Raw genomic sequence first — 18,455 nt, forward strand, 5'->3', positions numbered from 1 at the left:
GTAATTAATTCCTGTCAATGTAATGAAATTGGTGGAGCTGAAGAAATCTGCTGCTATCCTGTGTTCATCCTTGGCCACGCCCCCTAAAGTCAGCTTTTTTGATTACCATATCAATTATATTCTTGAATTTCGGAGTCATTTATTATCTTTGTCAATGGCTCTAAATATAAAGCAAATAACAAAGGAGAAAGAGGACACCCCTGCCTGTTCCTATGTTCAGATGCAACTCATCAGAGAGGATCCCTCCCACTTTAATTCTTGTCTCTAATTTCCTAGCATATATCCTCCTAATTAACCTCATTATTGTAACAGGCAATCTAAATGTTCCATTGTCCTAATCATAAAATCCCAGCTTACTCTGTCAGATGTTTTCTCTGCATCAAGACCCACCAAAACAGGAGTATTTTCTTACATTCTGCATCCTTCTGCATCATCATTGCTCTATTAATGTCATTGTCTCTCCTCCACAAAATCACATTGATCCATATCGATCAATTTTTCTTAACACCTTTGCCATTCTTTCTAGCTAGTATAGATATAAACATTTATAATCATGGTTTAAATTGAAATGGGTTTATACGAAGCTAAGTCTGATGAACCATTACCATCTTTAGGTATTACAACCATCATACCTTTCTTCCAAGATGTTGGTGCTTCCCCTCATTTTAAAACACTGTTAAACAAGACCTTCCAGACTTTTATCACTTTCTTCCCTTCTAACTTCAAAACTTCCTCAGGGAATACCATCTGTTCCTGGAGGCTTTTCTGCAGATTGAGTATAAATCATCATTTTATCTCATCTTTTATCTTAACTGTTAATTGTTGAGCCTAAGCTACCTCTAACCTTGGCATACTTACGTCTTCCATAAATATTTCCATTTCTGCTCTTTTTTGATTTCAACATTTCTCTGCTTTATACAAATTTTCAAAATGTATTTTATTTTTATTTTACATTTGTTGACCGAGCTAGTCTAACTGGATATATGTCCATTTTCAGTAGAGGCCCAGGGAGATAAGCTCCAAGACAGAACAATGAAAACAGCACATAACAAATAAACAACAGTAAACAAGAGTCATATTTACAATGCATATTACAGGTTAACACAGAATATTCAGTGACGACAACAACGTAGCAGTACAGAATGCAGGCATAATACAGCATACGGGTACAATACATAATATTCAAGAGGGATATAGTAATTATGGTCAATAAGGGAGGAATAACAGTTCATGAGTAGTAAGGGTAGGTAGAGCCAAGTTTGAAGAGACAGATGGCTAGTCAGGTTTAGTACAGGGGCATAACCAATGTGTTCTGAGGAACAGTTTCAATTTGTTTTTGAAGAGTGATAATGAGGGAAGTGAGGAAAGGTCACTGGGGAGAAGATTCCAGGCTTTTCCAACAGTATTACAGAAGAGAACGTTGCCAGCCTTGTTGTTAGGTTTAGAGGTATGTACTAAAAGTTTGTGAGATGACCTTAAGGACTTCAGATTTTTATAGGGGGTGATGAGGGTGGATAGAATAGGAGTACTGGAAGGTTTATAAAGAGTGCTATGGGCTATGGATAGTTGGTGGAATTTAATCAGGTTTTGTAGTTCAAGCCATCCAAGCTGCTTTATATTAATGCAATGGTGGGTTCTAAATGGGTTGCCTGTAGCAAATCTGGCAATGTTATTGTAGGACATTTCCAATTTGCTGAGGTTATTTTAGATAGCTTAGTAAAAATGGGTGAGGCATAAAGGAGTGACGAGATTAGATGAGTGTGAGCTATAGTGGTTTTAGCTGTAGGTGAAAGGAAGGGTTTAATCCTATAGAGAGAGCCAAGTTTTTTGTTGACAGTTTTTATAATATTGTTGATATGGACATCAAAGTTCAGATTGTTGTCAACAGTGATACCCAGTAGTCTGGTGGTTGGGTCTGGTGATATAATAGCTTCATTGGTGGATATAACTGAAAAATCAAAAGGAGAGGACTTGTGAGTAGGAGAGAAGAGGAGGAGTTTAGTTTTTTGAGGTTTAGGAGAAGGCACCGCTGTGTGAACCATTGTTCAACTGTGTTAAATACTTTATGGGTAAAAGAGTGAAGTTCAGAAGAGGAAGTGGCTGAGCATATCAGTGTGGTGGAGTCATCAGCGTATCGTATGCATGTGGCTTGGGGGATGGCTAGATGAAGGTCATTAATAAATATGGAGAAAAGTAGAGGTCCTAGGATGGACCCTTGAGGGACACCAAGGGTAACGGGCAGGAGAGTGGATAGAGACTTGTACCATAGTACGGCCTGTTGTCTTCTATCTAGGTAGGACTGGAACCACTTTATGGAAGATGTATCTAGTGACAGGGATTTAAGTATTTAGATCAGAATCTGGTGATTTACCATGTCACATGCTTTAGACAGGTCAATAAATAGTGCCGGAGAAAGATTGTTAAGGTTGCGGTTTTTATTGATACAATCAGTGAAGGAAAGAAGGGCAGCGGTAGTGCTATGTGAAAGCCTGAATCCATGTTGACAGTTGGAAAGTAAATTATTTTGGGTTAAGTGGTCAAGTAATTGCCTGTGAATGCATTTCTCCATGATCTTTGCCAAAGGAGAGAGAAGGGCAATGGGGTGGTAGTTAGAGAGTTCAGTGGAGTGTCCACCTTTATGGAGGGGGATAATATGGGAGATTTTCCATAAGCTAGGGATATAACTTTCCGTAATAGCTCTATTGATCAGAATGGAAATGGGATAAGCGATAGCTTTCGTTGATTGCTGTAGAAATTCAGCAGGTATTTGGTCTGCTGAGGGTGAGCATGGTTTTAGTTTCTGTAGTAGGGTTAAAATATATGTTGTTGGGACAGGTTGAATATGAAAAGGAGGGGGTGAGGTTGATTTATAGGAAGGTAGAGTGACATTATTAGGTGATAGCTGACTAGCTAGTGTTTGGAAAGCATTAGTAAAAAAGGTATTGAAAGTATTGGCTGTATTCATGGGATTTTTGTGGTCAGTATTTTCAGGGTTTGGTGTAGTGGATTGACCTGGATGGAGTAGTTGGTTAATGCTCGTCCACAATTTTTGTGGGTTGTTTTGGTTAGTTTGTTGAGATTGTAGGTAGTAGTTTCTTTTACCAGAAAGTATAGCTTTCTTGGTATCATTTCTTAGCTGTCTAAAGGTTTGTTGGTCTACAGGGTTTTTAGTCATTCTCCATTTGGCGCAAAATTTATTTCTAAGATGTATTTTGTGTTTGGTTTCTTTTGACAGCCATGGGGCAGAGTTGGTTTTAATTCTAATTAATCTGGTTGGAGCATGGTGGTTAAGAATGGCAAGGAAGTTAGAGTTAAAGTTAAGTAACAGCTTCTTCTAAAGGGAGGTGTCGTAAGGGAGACCAGTTGCAAGCTCTTAGTTCCATTTGGAGTAGATCAGGGTTTAAGTTCTTTTTCGATCTGATATTTCTGACAGATGTTGGAATGGGAGTATTGGTTTTATGCCTGATGATGTAGGTAAGTAAGTGGTCACTTATATCATCAGGGAGGGTTCCAGAAACATAAATGTGAGGATGATGGTTTATGAGAATCCAGTCTAATAAGCTTGCTTTCTTGTTATATTTGTTTATCCTGGTGGGGGAGGTAATGGTTTGTGAAAACCCATATAGGTTAATGTGGGTGGTAGGGAGGCTGCTACAATAGCAGTTCCAATCAATGTTTATATCGCCTAAAATTATGGTTTCTTGGGGCAGGTGTTGGGATAGCCAACAAAGGATATTTTCCATGGTGGCAGTGTTATTACCAGGTGGTAGATGCATACAGATAATATAGATGGATTTGGCATTGTTAAGATGAAGTTTGGAGATAAGAATTTCTGCATTGGAATCTAGAGGCAGTTTACAGTCGTAAGTGGTTAACTGTAAGCTAGATTTATATAGAATAGCAACCTCACCACCTTTCTTGGCTACTCGGTCAAGTCTCAGGATAATATCCAGGTGGGATGATTTCATTGTCTTTGGTTACAGGTTTTAACCATGTTTCTGTTAAGCAGAGAACAGCAAAGGAGAAGACTTCAGCTAGAGCTTGGAGTTGAGTTACTTTATTGTTAATGCTATGTATATTAAGATGAGCTATTAAGAGGGAGTTAGATGGTTTAGTAAGGGCATGAATAGGTGATTGTTTGTAGTTATGGAGAGTGATAGGAGTTGTTGCTGGGCCTGGGTTAGGGTGGATGTCCAAGAAAACAACGCGAATAAAAAAAAACTCACTTTAATAACAAAGCTTTCGGGAATAACCCTTCTTCAGTGCTAGTAAGGTAGGTTACTAGCACTGAAGAAGGGTTATTCCTGAAAGCTTTGTTATTAAAGTGATTTTTGTTCTATTCGCATTGTTTTCTTGGATATTCAAGTTGGTGAATATAGAAGAAATAGACCTTTGGGTTGAAGTTTCGTCTTAGGGTGGATGTCACCATCCTTTAATGAGAGTAGTGGACCTAGATAGTTTGGGTTAGGTAATCTGCTGTATAGAAGTAGGCCTTTCCTGGGATTTAGATTGTTATATTTAATGTGTAGTGTTCTATGATACTTTGGAAGTAGGTAGTTGCGTGAAGATGTTATATTAGCATGGATAAAAGGAGATGAAGGGATGGAGAGTTGGTTTCCTTATTAGGGTAGTGAGGGTGTGGACATAGTGGGTGTTCAAAGGAGGTAAGTAAGTAGGTGAAGATTAAAGGAGGTAGTAGTGAGCGTGTGAATAAGAGTAGGACGTAAGATGGGATGGGTGGTTTATACATTGGATGAATTAAGTATTGGTTGTCTGTAAGTAGAATATAGAAGTATAAAGGGTGTGGATGGAAGGAAGGGAGAAGGGTGTGGCATGATTGAAGGGGAGTGGTGAGAGGGTAGATATGAGAGAAGATGGCTAATGGCAGAGTGTTAAGACAGTAATGGTAAGAGGAAGAGGTGTGTTTAGCGAGTAATGGTGAGAGGAAGAGGTGTGGTTAGTAAGTATAAGGGTAGGGCCCCTGGGGGTGGGTGAGAATTGGGGGGAGGGAGGGAGGGGAGTGGAGTGAGCCCGCAGGGCGAAATGAGCGGGTAGAGACAGATACTGAAGCAGTTAGAGAAATCAATCAGCAGGACTGACTCCAGGTGGTAGATTGGAATAGTATTGAGGCTAGAAAGGTGAATGTAGACAGTAGAAGTGGAAGGTAAAAATGAGAGGACTAAATAGCAATTCAGGGACAACAGAACTGAAGAAATTAAGGTAAGTAGCTGGCTATAAGAGAAAGGTAAGAAGGAGGTTATGGCTGCAATAAAGGTACCACCTAGTGGACAGTGCAAGTATTGCAGGCTTGTATGAGGGAGTAAGTTGGTGGACAACAAGGAACAGTGGGTGTAAGACAAAAGGGGTATCTATACAGGTTAGAGGAGAGAGGGTGTGAAGGTACAGAAGAGGGAAGGTAGAAGCTGCTGGCTGCCCTAGCTCAGGACTGGCTTTAACACCTGTATTAGTGGTACAATAATAGAAAGTCTTACTGGCAGGAATTATTCAACAGACATACTTTACTGGTGTCCTTGAGAGAGGGATTGTATGGTAGTTATGCAGTGAGGTGACCCACTGATATTTGACTAGTGCTGGAAGCACAAGATGAGCAGGGTAACACAGAGGTTAGACGCTGGGCGTGGAGCAGACAGCAGCCAGGGCTTATCCCAATTCATTTCAAACATTTCTAAAATATCTCTAATATTTGTACAGGATATATGGTTACTTTTCTTGTAATAGGCTCCTTAGGTTTGGTAACAACCCTTTCTACTTTCTGTTACCTAAAGGTTTTGTGCTCTGAAGTTATTAATAAAAAACAGTTGCTTAACTCATGCATATTATCCAGATACTGCCTTATTTTTTCTTTAGCACTCCTCAGTTTTGTCTCTTGTTCTGAGAGATTCCCCTATTTTGCAATACTTCATTTAACCTTTGTCAGACTTTCTGAATAATTCCTATTACTTCATAATCATGTCTTTTTTCACATCTACCCTATTTTTAAAGTACATTTTCATTATATCCCACTCACTAGTCATAACTTCTGAAGAAATTTCTCTTTTCTAAAAACTCTCAAATAATTTCCACTACCCATTCCTTAAATTCCTCTGTTGTTAACATGTAAGTAGGAAAGTACTAGTGTCTCATTTTGACTTTGTTACCCTGCATTTTTATCTTTATTTTTATTGGTTCATGATCTGAAATAGTTATTGGATGTGTATCAAAGATTTCATTTAAATGTACATGTTCCTGTGAAACATAATTTCTATCTAGTCTAGCCCAGTTACTGTACCTTGCAGAATAATATATAAATTCCACCTGAGTTCCTACTACTGAATTCATGTTTTCCAAATAATTTCATAAATTTCTTCAGTAATATTCCCTGTTTTGTCATATTTTCCCTTCTAGGTCCCCCAGATACATTCTTGATATTGCAAATCAAATTCTAATCCCCATTTATAAGTAATATTCCCTGCTGAAAGCTGATTATTTCTGCCAAAAATTTCTTATGCTCAATAATAGCAGTTTTTGGTAGACTTTAAGTGCATGCAAGCTTACTCCTCCTCCCCTGCCATTAGCCACTTACTACCACAAATCTACCCTTATTATCTTTTTTCCCCTCTTCTCTCACTATTGGAGCTCCTGTAGCAAATAGTATAATTACCCCCCTTTTCCTTTTTCCCTGATATTCTGCTATCTATTATGAAATCCTTTCTTTATGAAACTCATGCTCATTTTTTTCCAAATGTATATCCTGTAGGGTTGCTATTTGCACTCTGCATTTCTTAATGTAACTCAGTACTATTACCTTTTTGTCTCCTTTTTCCCTGATATTCTGCTATCTATTATGAAATCCTTTCTTTATGAAACTCATGCTCATTTTTTTCCAAATGTACATCCTGTAGGATTGCTATTTGCACTCTGCATTTCTTAATGTAACTCAGTACTGTCACCTTTTTGTCTCTATCTGTAAAGCCGTTTTCATTACAAAATAATATGGACAGCATAGCTATTATGATAAGAAATTATTAAACTCACCTATTATACACGACAGCTTTATTGGATGGGTGTTTCCAGCTTTGGTGTCACATGTACACACTAATGTTTGGAAGGTTGATCTTTTATACAGTTGTTTCTTTTCATGTCCATTTGAACATATGTCACATTTTTCAAGACTTTTTGTTTTAGTGAAAACCCTCTACAAAAAACTAAATACATTTTCAGAACATCCCCATAACCCATTAATTTAGAACAAGCACACACAACTATGTACATCTTCAATAAATGAAGTTGAAACATCTGGAACAATTTCCCCAAATTGACAGCTGCACCCTCAGGCATTACCTAACCTAAAATTGAGGTTATCCATACTAAAGCGCATCTTACCGCCTGTGCTCCCACTTACACTGATTGCTGTCTGTTCTTTTCTTATCTCTATTCCTCTCCCAGATGTGAAAACAACATGTGTGCTTTCAGAAAACATTAACTTTTCACCTTAAAAGTGTACTGGATATCTTTAAATAAAACTAAAGTATACACTGTTCTATTAAATGCATTCAAGTATTAAGGCTGCTGAGGAAGCTGATATCTCTTATTCACGTCTAGTAATTTCAGACAGCGTTAATTTTTTCGTGTGGTTTACTTAATAAATTGTGGAATTATCCATCTGGCTGCCTGGAGGTACTTTTGAGCACTTAGCGTTACTAACAGCACGAGACTTTATTTCTTATTGAACTGCTTGCTCTTGTACCTCTTAATTTTACATTTCCTTCAGCAAACAATGCTCAGAACTCTCAAGATTAATAGTTTGAATTTGCAGACATCTCATCACCATGGAAACATAAGAACAGAATGCACAACTGATTTTAGCTGCAGACTTTTTAAATCCTATTGAACATTTGCTAAAGAAAAAACAAAGCTAATGTAATTGTATATGAAGAAACTTAGTAATTCTCATGGCATTTATTATTCTGTCTTATTTTGCATGCTAACAGAAAACATTTGGTTTTAGATTAAGCCAAGGGCATTAATCCAGACATTCACCACTGCAAAAATAAAAAAAGAACATCTCATCTCTGCATAGGATCATAGGAGATTACTAGGCTATCAACCCAGAGGTCATTTTAAGCCTAGCCATTTCAACCCAATGTAATACCATAGACACACTAGTTAATACCCAAGATTGTACTTAAAGATGACTGCCCATGTCCAGAAGGGTTATGGGCACTATCTCTGGTAAGAATTTAGAGTGCCCCATCCACTCGTCTAGATTCCTCTTGAACAGTGTCATAAAGGTACTCTGTTTCACATGAACTGGTAGCCTGTTCCAGAGATGTGGCAGTCACTGGGAGATAAAATCTGTCCCTCCAGCATGTCCTGTTTAAGTCGCTAGCCATATTTAAGTCCTTGGAATGGGTAGCCCTAGAACCATTTGATTTATGAATATGCAGTAAGTTCATTATGTTTGGGTCTTAGGTTGCTGTGTAGGCTAGGCATAAGCATCCCCTAAGAAGTCTATACGATATGGAGTATAGTGACAGGAACTTTAGTGGGTCCATGTAAGGCACATGCTGAATGCTCTTGATCTTCTTTGTTGGAAACCTCTGAGGTCTCTCACTAATTGCTGCAGGTGCGTAGTATGGTACATACCTAATGGGGCATTATACTCAAATATGGCCCAGATAAGTGCCAAGTAGAAATGGGGTTATAACTTGCTTTGCTCTCGAGCCAATGCCTTTACCAATCAAGTGAGCTATATGGAAAGCTTTCCTTACAATGATAGACATGTTGTTGTCAAAGTAAAGGTCGTGGTCAAGTTGTGATCCCAGGTACCTTACCACTTCATGGGTACTTAGGGTACTGTTGATTTGATAGTGTGAAGGGACATTATTTGTGCTAAAGGGAATGATGATGCATTTCTTTGCATTCATTTTCAGACTGTGACTAATACACAAGTCAATCTAAGTGAGACCCTCCTGGAGTATACTGACATCATTTGGGGATTCAATCATTGCACCAAGTTTGCATTCTCTGCAAATGTGGTCAGCCATAACCATTTAGTTTTGACCTGAACTTCTGGGAAGTATACACCAAACATATAGTATAAACAGTACAATTTTACACCTCATCCACCACCTCAGCAGCCCAAGATTGCAACATATTAACTTAAACTTGCTTTTCTCAAGTCTGGAGTTGGAGCTGAATTTGTTGGCCAATATGTTTACTTTTAGGCTTATCATCTAGCTCAGTATATGTAGCCCTATTAACAATGAGTTCTGCACACAATTGTGTATTGCCTTTGAGGTTGCGGACATAAAAAAATGCCTTGTGGTTTTCCTTGGCCTGGGAGGCCAAACCTACCTCAAATTTGGCTTTGGTAGACTTTATTTTTCCAGAGTTGTTTGTTTAATTTCATAATAGTGCTTTTATTCTGTAGGGTGCTGCACCTCCTAATTTTTGCCATGATTTTCTTCTTTCTGTTATACAACTGACTGATGTTGTAATGCCACCATGGTGGCTTGTTTTTTTAGTTAGTTCTGTACATCTTCTTGTGGGTATAGATGCCTGTATGAAATAGTAACATGCTTGCATAGGGTTTCTGTGAACATGTCTACATAGGCAGCAATGTTCTCAAGGTTTATGGAGGTTTGAGATTTTGCCAGGTAATCACTTAATAATAGAAGGTTAGCTTTAGAGTAATTCCTTAATATTCCAGGGTTACCTGGGGTTCCAAATTTTATTTTTACTTTAAAGGAGACCATTTTGTGGTCTGACTTTACCAGACCACAAAATGGTCTAGTAAGGTCACACTAATTGGTATGCACCCACTCCCATATCAGTGAGGACCAGATCCCGTATGGTTGCACCCTTGGTTGGTCTATTGACAAACTGGTCCAGGGAGTTTGTGTTTACAAAATCCAGAAATCTCTGTGCCTGTATATTTGGTGTTGTATATGATTCCCGGTTAATAGTGGGATAATTAAAGTTGCCTATATATATGGTATTAGGTTGGATGGTGATTGTTTCCAATAAGTTTAACTACATTATGGATTTCCTGGGTCATACAGGGGGACATATAGCTTGCAGGGAGGTGGCATGGGATATCATCTATGGTGATTTGAACATGGAGAAGCTCAAGTGCATTGTCCTGTTTGACCAGCCTTGAGATATATTTATTTTTAATGTAAATCAAGACACCTCCACCTTTAGTCCCTGTCTGTGTAGTAGTAGAAGGCATTATAGCCTTGCACTGCCAATGTGCTCTCTATGGCTTTAAACCATGTCTCAATGACTCCACAGGTGTCAGCATTCTCTAGCATAAAGAGAGCTTATAGGGAGTTGAGTTTTTTGTTTAAACTCCTAGAACTGGTCAGTAACGCATTTAGATTTTCTTGTTTTTTATTTGGTATGTCAGAAGTACTTTCAGTTTGCCATTGCCTAAAAAGGCACTATGGGAGAGGGTAATGTTTAAGTTAATATTTGAAAGCCTAGAGTGGAGAGGTCCTGACCAACCTTGGCAAAGCAGCATAATCTGTTGATCATGTCCTTCCATGCTGACAAATATTACACCCCCTTAGAATGACACCAAAAACTAAGCCAGTTATTAAAGTCAGTCATCTTTTGTTTGTATTGTGGCATCATCCTTGGAGAAGGTAAAATGTTGCTCAGTGCTAGGCTCATACCATCACAAGACACGTATTCCAAGAGCTCCATGATGTGTCTCTGTATAGTCTAAGGAGGTATGTATCAGGTCATTTACAACCACATGGACTATGACTATGTTATACTGGTACTTGTGGTCCAATGACCTGAGTGCATGGGTCATACCTCTCAACTGTCCCTAATTTTCTGGGACGTCCCTGATTTTGACTCAAATTTTAGCTATGTCCCTCTGAATCCCTCCTAAAACTAGTGACTTTGGGCAGAAAGGTGCTGAATTACACTTAATGAATGATGACAATAATTTAGAGTTATACACTTCTTTTACTTCAGAAAAGGTGTATTAATTCATATGCTCTGATTCTCTCAATGTTTCAACTTAATAGCACTAATATTTTAAAAGTGTCCCTGATTGTTCCTGATTTTTTCTTGACTTTTCCCTGATTCTGTTCAAATTTGTCCCTGATTGGTTGAGAGGTTTGGCATGGGTAATATGGTGGATCCTGGCCCCTGATAAGCAACTGACTCCTGGAATTCCCTGATTGCTGGGATAAATGTGTTTCTCTTTTGCCTCGCATACAGTGCATAATAATTTTCCACAAGCACTCTACTATTTCCAATTAATTTTTAATACTTTGTCTTTCTGCCATTGATTTGTTAGGATCAACTCTTTCTGCTAGTATGATTCCCTCTTCACTAATTCATGTCATGGCTGCTTTCTCATGGGCAGCTTTGGAGCATACAATCAATGTTCCCTTTCATAGGTTCATAGGTTGGTACTAGGCTATCGGCCCTAGGGCCTATACAAGCCTAGCCATAACAATTCCCTGGATATTTCTTCCCACAATATTTACTTCTCTGGACCCCTGTCTAGCAGGGCAACTGACATGATCCCCAAGGTGAATTTCCTATCTCCTATCCAATCATCAAGGTTCCTTTTGAAGAGGGCCAACTAGGCGCTCTGCTTGACATGTATGGGCAGTCTATTCCAGAGTATGGGGAGTCTCTGGGTCAAGAACCTATCCCTTCAGCATGTTTTGTTCATTGTGATGACAAGGTTTAGATCCCTGGAGCATGTGGCTCTGAAGGATTGGGATTTCTTTAAGTGGACCATGTCCAACAGCTCAGGGTTTCACATGGCATTGTATGTTAAGCAGAGATCGCCTCTGAGTAGACGATATGCCACAGAGTATAGCTGGAGTTTTTTTAGACAGTCAACATATGGCATCTGCTTTAGGCCTGTGATTCTTTTAGTGAGGTATTTCTGTGGCCTTTCCAGCTGTTGCAGATGTCTTGTGAGATACATACCAAACGGGGCATTATACTCTATAATGGGGTCTAATGAGGGATGAGTACAGTGGGACAATGACCTCCTTTTTTCTGGATGAAAAGCCCTTAGTTATGATGTGTGCCACATAGAAGGATTTCCTGACTGTTGTGGCGATGTGGTTATCGAAAGTGAGACCACTGTCCACCTGTGTCCCTAAGTCTCTCATCACACTTTCTATGTTTAGTGTACTGCCACCTATGTGGTAATTCATGGGTACATGTTTTTTTCCAAAGGGGATAACTATACATTTCTTGGCATTAAGCTTGAGCCCATGGCTCTGGCACCATGCATCTGTTTCTGTAATGCCATTTTGTAGAATATCCACATCATTTGGGGATTCAATAATGGCTCCCAGTTTGCAGTCATCTGCGAACTTTGTTAGCCAGAGTCCCTTAGTGTTGGCCTGTACTTCAGAGAAGTAAATGCCAAACAAGAGTGGTCCCAGGACTGAACCCTGAGGTACTCCACTTGTCACTTATCTGGAGTTGGATTTGGAGTCGGCTACTTTTACAGTCTGGGTTCTGTCAGTAAGCCAGTTGGCAACCCATCGAGTGACGTAGGAATTTATGTCCAGCTTAGTACGTTTATCTATGATTCCAGAGTGGGGGATGGTGTCGAAGGCCTTGGCGAGGTCCAGATAGGCTGTGTGGACCACCTTACCATCATCCACAGCTCTGGAGACTGATTTGAAGAAGTTAATCAGGTTCAGGAGACAAGATCAGCCCTTCACAAACCCAAACTGGGTGGGGTCCAGTGTTTGAAGGTTGACAATGTCTTTGTTTATAAGTTCCATGATAATGTGTTCCATGCCCTTGCAGATCAGGCTCGTCAGACTGATGGGACGGTAGTTCCCGGGATCCAAGATGGATCCCCCCTTGTGGAGTGGGATAACTGTAGCTGTGTGCCACTCAGTGGGCACGGAGCCTGAGGTGAGGCTATGATTAAACATGACACTTAGGTGAGGTGCCAGTTCATTTTGTAGTTCAGGTAGTACACAGCCTGGGATGTCATCTGGTCCCATGGATGCTGTATTCTTAGCTTTGGAGAGTGCGGTTTCTACCTGTGTGGCCGTGATTACCGGAATTTGGCAATCTTTTGGTATTGAGATGGGCCCTTTAGGGGGTGAGAGGGGGGTGAAGTTGGCACTAAATCGATCTGCCAGGACATTGGCAATATCCTTGGGATCAGTATATTTAATGCCATTCTGTTGAAGCTCAGAGCAGATCTGAGCATTGCCATTTAGATTCTTGACATAACTATAGAATGCCTTGTGGCTGTCTTTGGAATCTTTGGCAATTTTATTTTCATAACTAGCTTTTGAGGATTTTATGAGGGATCTCAGCTTCTTACTGAGGCTGGTGAGGGAGTTTTTTGCATCCTAGGATTTTCCTCTTTTCTGCAACAGTTTTTTCCTTCTGTTGTATAGTTTGTTTATAGCAGAGGACCACCAGATTGGCTTCCTTATTTTGGAGGAGAGCATCTTGATTCTATTTGGGATGGCATGATTCATGCACGAGTGGATGTGCTCGTACAGTGCCTTAGTGTAGGATTCTGCAGTCAAACTTTCAGATCCCGTCTGCATGGGTGTCATGAAGTTTGTCACTTCTGACTTCAGTAGCATGAAGTTGGCTTTGGAGAAGTTTTTTAAGGAGGTTTCCTTACTGGGGGGTGGGGTGGGATGTGGCTGTCAAGGGTGATTTGCTTATGGTCAGACCTGACCAATGAGGGGGTGACCACTGGTGTGGAGCATCTATCACCCATGTTGGTAATGAGCAGGTCTAGGATATTGGAGCCCCTGGTGGGACAATGGATTAGATGATCCAGGGCGTTGGAATTTATGAATTCCAAGAACCATTGGGAAAAGGAGTTGGTACCCGAGTAGTTTTCCCAATTAATGGCAGGGTAGTTGAAATCACCCTGTATTAGGGTGTTTGGTTGTATCTTAATATTTTTCAGTATGTTTAGAAAGGTGTAATGAGAATCTTGTGGCATGGTGGGGGATCTGTAGCAAGCTACAATTTAGATTGCAGTCTTACCTAGTGTTAGTTGCACCTGGAGAATTTCAGATGCATTGTGTTGGGCAACTAGCCTGGAGGTGTGAATATCCTTGGTGAATATGGACACTCCTCCACCTTTAGTGTTTTGGTCTTGGTTTTGTGGCCGAAAAGTGTGGTAAAAGTTGTAGCCTGGTATTGCAGGGGTGCTCTCTGGAGCCTTGAACCAAGTCTCAGTTACTGCACAGATATCGATGTTCTCCATTTTTAGGAGTGCCTCGAGAGAGTGCATTTTGAGGTTTAGACTTCTAGCATTGAGTAGTATTACCTTCAGATTTTGCATGCTTGTATCTGTTATGGTGGTGGTTTTGTCCTTTGAACCTTGCCTAAAAAAGGCACTACAGGGGTGGCAAGAGCTTTAGCCAGTAACCTGAATCCCAGGGGTGACAGGTGCAGACCATCTCTGGCAAAGCATTGTGGTTTATCGATCATGTCTTCCCAGGCAGACAGATACTGGATCCCCTTTGAATGACACCAGAAGCTTAGCCAATTGTTGAAGTCAATCATTTTGTCCTTATACTGTGGTATCATTCTGGGTGAAGGCAGGATGCTACTCAGGGCTAGGGACATACCTGCCCGGGCCACATGATCTGAGCTCTTCCATGTCTCCTTTCACGTAGTCCAGGGAGGTACGTCTCAAGTCATTCACTCCAGCATGGACAATGACAGAGTCGTATTTGTACTTTTTGTGGAGTGACTTGACTGCATGCGTTATGTGGCAGATCCTGGCACCCGACAGGCAGCTGACTGTTATTTTCTCCTTGTTCAGCCTGGTGAGTGGGACATCAGTGTGCCTGACTATAGAGTCACCTATGACTAAAGTGTTAGGTACATTGGCTTGCCTTAGGGGCTGTTGTTGGGTGGCACACTGGTGTTGTGAGCTATGTGTCACTTTGGTTGTGACTGGTGTTTATTTGTGTTTCAGCTTCGGAGGTCCTTGTTGCTTGGGCAGGTTAATGTTAAGGGCCTCCGCATGCCAGATTTCAACTAGCAAATCCTGCTGTGGATTTGCTGGTCCAACCAGAGTTAATGCAAAACCATCAGGAATAAGTTAAACAAATCCATGACTACTGATAAAACCAAAAAGTTTATTCATACACATTTAAGCACTTTTGTCTGGAACAATGATACAGACTTCATAAGAATCTGCCCATCCGCCAAAAATCAACCTCAAATACGTAGATGTATCATATCCCACTTTTTGGTAAGGGGGATATGATTAACAAGACTAATGATAATAATAACATCAGTCACCCATATGTTAGGGTTACACTTTTATGGACATTATTTCCTATGACTGTAACATATTTAAAACTAATATTGAGGTGATTCAGATATTAGGTGATTCCCAAGGTTTCTGGGTAAACAGGGACCAAATTAAAAAAAAAATGCTGAGATGTTTATTCAGCACTTAAGGAGGTGATTTAACACCACAGGTACAAGACCTTCTGGGAACTGTAGTGTCATTATATTTTTAATTTTGATAGCCATATTTTGGAAAATGATATAAAATCAAGAATTTACTCTGCTTCAGGCAATTGTTTAACATCTACTGTGATTTATATTGCATTATTCTCTTTCTGTTCTACTTTTTATGTGGGGAAGATTATAAGGATGTTAAGAAGTAGGATATATGACCATACTTAGGATAAATATCAATAATGCTTTTTATAGGCATAAGTTACTTTGAAATATTTTGAAGTAGTTTCAGTTTGCAATCTTGTAGAAAGTGAACCATGACCCTAGAGGCAGAACCTTTAAATGTTGCGTAGAGTACAGGGAGGTGCTTTGGCAATTTAGATTGGATGCCACACATGCCCCAGGTATCAACACTGTTATTTCTATACAGCCTGTTTTAAAGATGAAGGCAGCTAAGCTTTATCGATTTAAGTTGCAACATCTTCATTGTATTTTTTTATATATTAAATTTCTATACATTTATCCTGTTCAAATACATCTGCTGGTCAGATGGTCAGATGTGGTTTTATATATTTATACACACACATTTAAAAAACTTTTGTATGGCTGGAATTTCATTCTAGGCGATAGTTTTAAATTTAACTAGATTTTTAATGAAGTAACACGTTTTATATATCGATAGATATAGATCTAAATCTAGATATACACACACACACACGCATACACACATACATGTATATATATATGTGTGTGTGTGTGTGTGTGTGTGTCTGTATAAATATATATATAGATATGTGTGTGTGTGTGTGTGTGTGTGTGTGTGTGTGTGTGTGTGTGTGTGTGTGTGTGTGTGTGTGTGTGCTGCGTGTGTGTGCATGTGTGTGTGTGTGTGTGTGTGTGTGTGTGTGTGTGTGTGTGTGTGTGTGTGTATATGCACATACATATATCAAGAAAATCTCCAAGTTAATGAGGTTACGGCACAATACAAAACCAATTATTACAAAAATGTGTCAGGTGTCTCCAACTCTAGAAATGGATAAAACTATGGATAAAACTAACAGAAATACAAAGATTTGTAGAAAAGCAATTTATTTAAGCTTTAAAATGTAACATTAGCTTTTTGTCCACTGCACCACCAATGGACTTCATCAGAATAAAGAAACACAAGTGCAATAGTAATTTTTATACAAAAAACATCAGCAGTTCATCAAATAATTAACCTATCATGTAGCTGCATCAATTAGTTCATTAAGTCATTTAAAAACTCATCCCCAAGATCTTAAGCACCAAAACATCAAGTACTTGAACACTAAAATTCCATTTAGCTTTTTTTAAATACACTTAAAAATACATTTTGCAAAATTTACCATATAAAACAATACAATGAATATTTATTATTTATTTTTATTTGTTTCCAGTTTGATGACAGGGGAGGTCCACTGGGCTCAAGGAGCCCGTTTTCAGTGGTGGCCCGGGGAGAAAAGTTCCACATTACATACAAGTAAATCGAAACTTACAATTACAATCATAGAATTATATACAGAAATGTAGTGAATTACAAATGCAAAAGATGAGCACTCTTCATGACATACAGACATGGTTAATTAGACAGCCATTTGTACAGCATATGGTTGAACTGAGGCAGCAGAATAATCTGAACAAAATACTAATAACTATCAAATTGTAACTTTTTCTGTTGGTAGTTACAAAGACTGAAAATTCGAAAGATAGTATTGATTATTGTTTTTTGTAGAAAGTGGGAGAAATAATGGAGGACAGTACTGTGTATACAATGTATACATTCAAGATAGTGGTGGAAGAAGAGAGAGGTAGTTGAGCAGTAGAGAAGGAGGTAGATGTTTAGCAGAAATAGATTTTGGTATAAGCAGAGAGATGCAGAAGTATGGAGGAGAAAGAGGCAGTTGTTTTGTAGCAAAAGTGGAGTACACATATAGCATAGATAATCATCTTAGCATCATCTAGGAAAGAGCAGAGATAGAAAGCTATGTACAGTATTCACATTATATACATTCAGGTTTGGTTGTTATATTATGTTGGATTCAGAGAGGGGCAGCTGAAGAGGAAAATCAGCAGGGTGTAGAGGTAGATGTGGAAGTACATGAGTAGGAGACAAGATTAGATAGGTAGAATGTATCATGTAAGCCAAAAATCATTCTATTATCAATAAATAAACCTAAATGAAAACATCTGTTGTTTGTGCATAATAATAATATAATTTTCTTTGTTTTTCTTTCAGCAGGGGAACCACAGAAAGTGGACCATTTAATCTAGGAGGGCAGTTGGCATCTAATCCCTCTTTCCACATTAATTCTTTTAGTTCCATTTTCTCTTTCCATGCACCTCCTCTTCATTTATAAGGTATTATTTTCCAGAATGGTAAAATGAAATGCCTTAAATTCCTTACATTCCCAAGTATGCTTATACAAAGCATTGTTAACATTACACTTGGAAATGTCATAATAATGTTCATATATCCTATTTTTTAATTGTCACTCAGTTTTCCCTACATAAAATTATGTACAAAATGAACAAACAGCCAAACAAACTAGCCCTTTACTAGTACAATTACCCGTAAACTATTGTTCAACATAAAGGAATCAGATTCTAAAATGTATTTACACTAATTACACTACACAATGCACATTTTTTAATTTTATTATTCTGTCTTAAATTAAAATATGTATCTTTAGGAAGTTCTACTAGATTTTTAATGCTGCAGGCCCATTTATAAATAAAAGTAGTTTTTCCCCCATTACCTTTAATGTCCTATCATTGAAAGTTAAAATATGCCAGTTATTTATTATATTCTTAAGTGTACATGCGCCAGCATTGTATTGTACCTCTCCTTGGTAATGGACTGGAGAAAGTGAAAAGTAGAAATACACAGGGTGCCACAGTTCCAAATTATTTGATAATAACACCAGACATACAGAAACAAAATCATGTTATTACAACCTGCAATAATATACAAGCAG

The sequence above is a fragment of the Protopterus annectens genome, chromosome 5.part0 (assembly GCF_019279795.1).
Source record: "Protopterus annectens isolate FY-2018-M chromosome 5.part0, PAN1.0, whole genome shotgun sequence".
Taxonomy (NCBI): Eukaryota; Metazoa; Chordata; order Ceratodontiformes; family Protopteridae; genus Protopterus; species Protopterus annectens.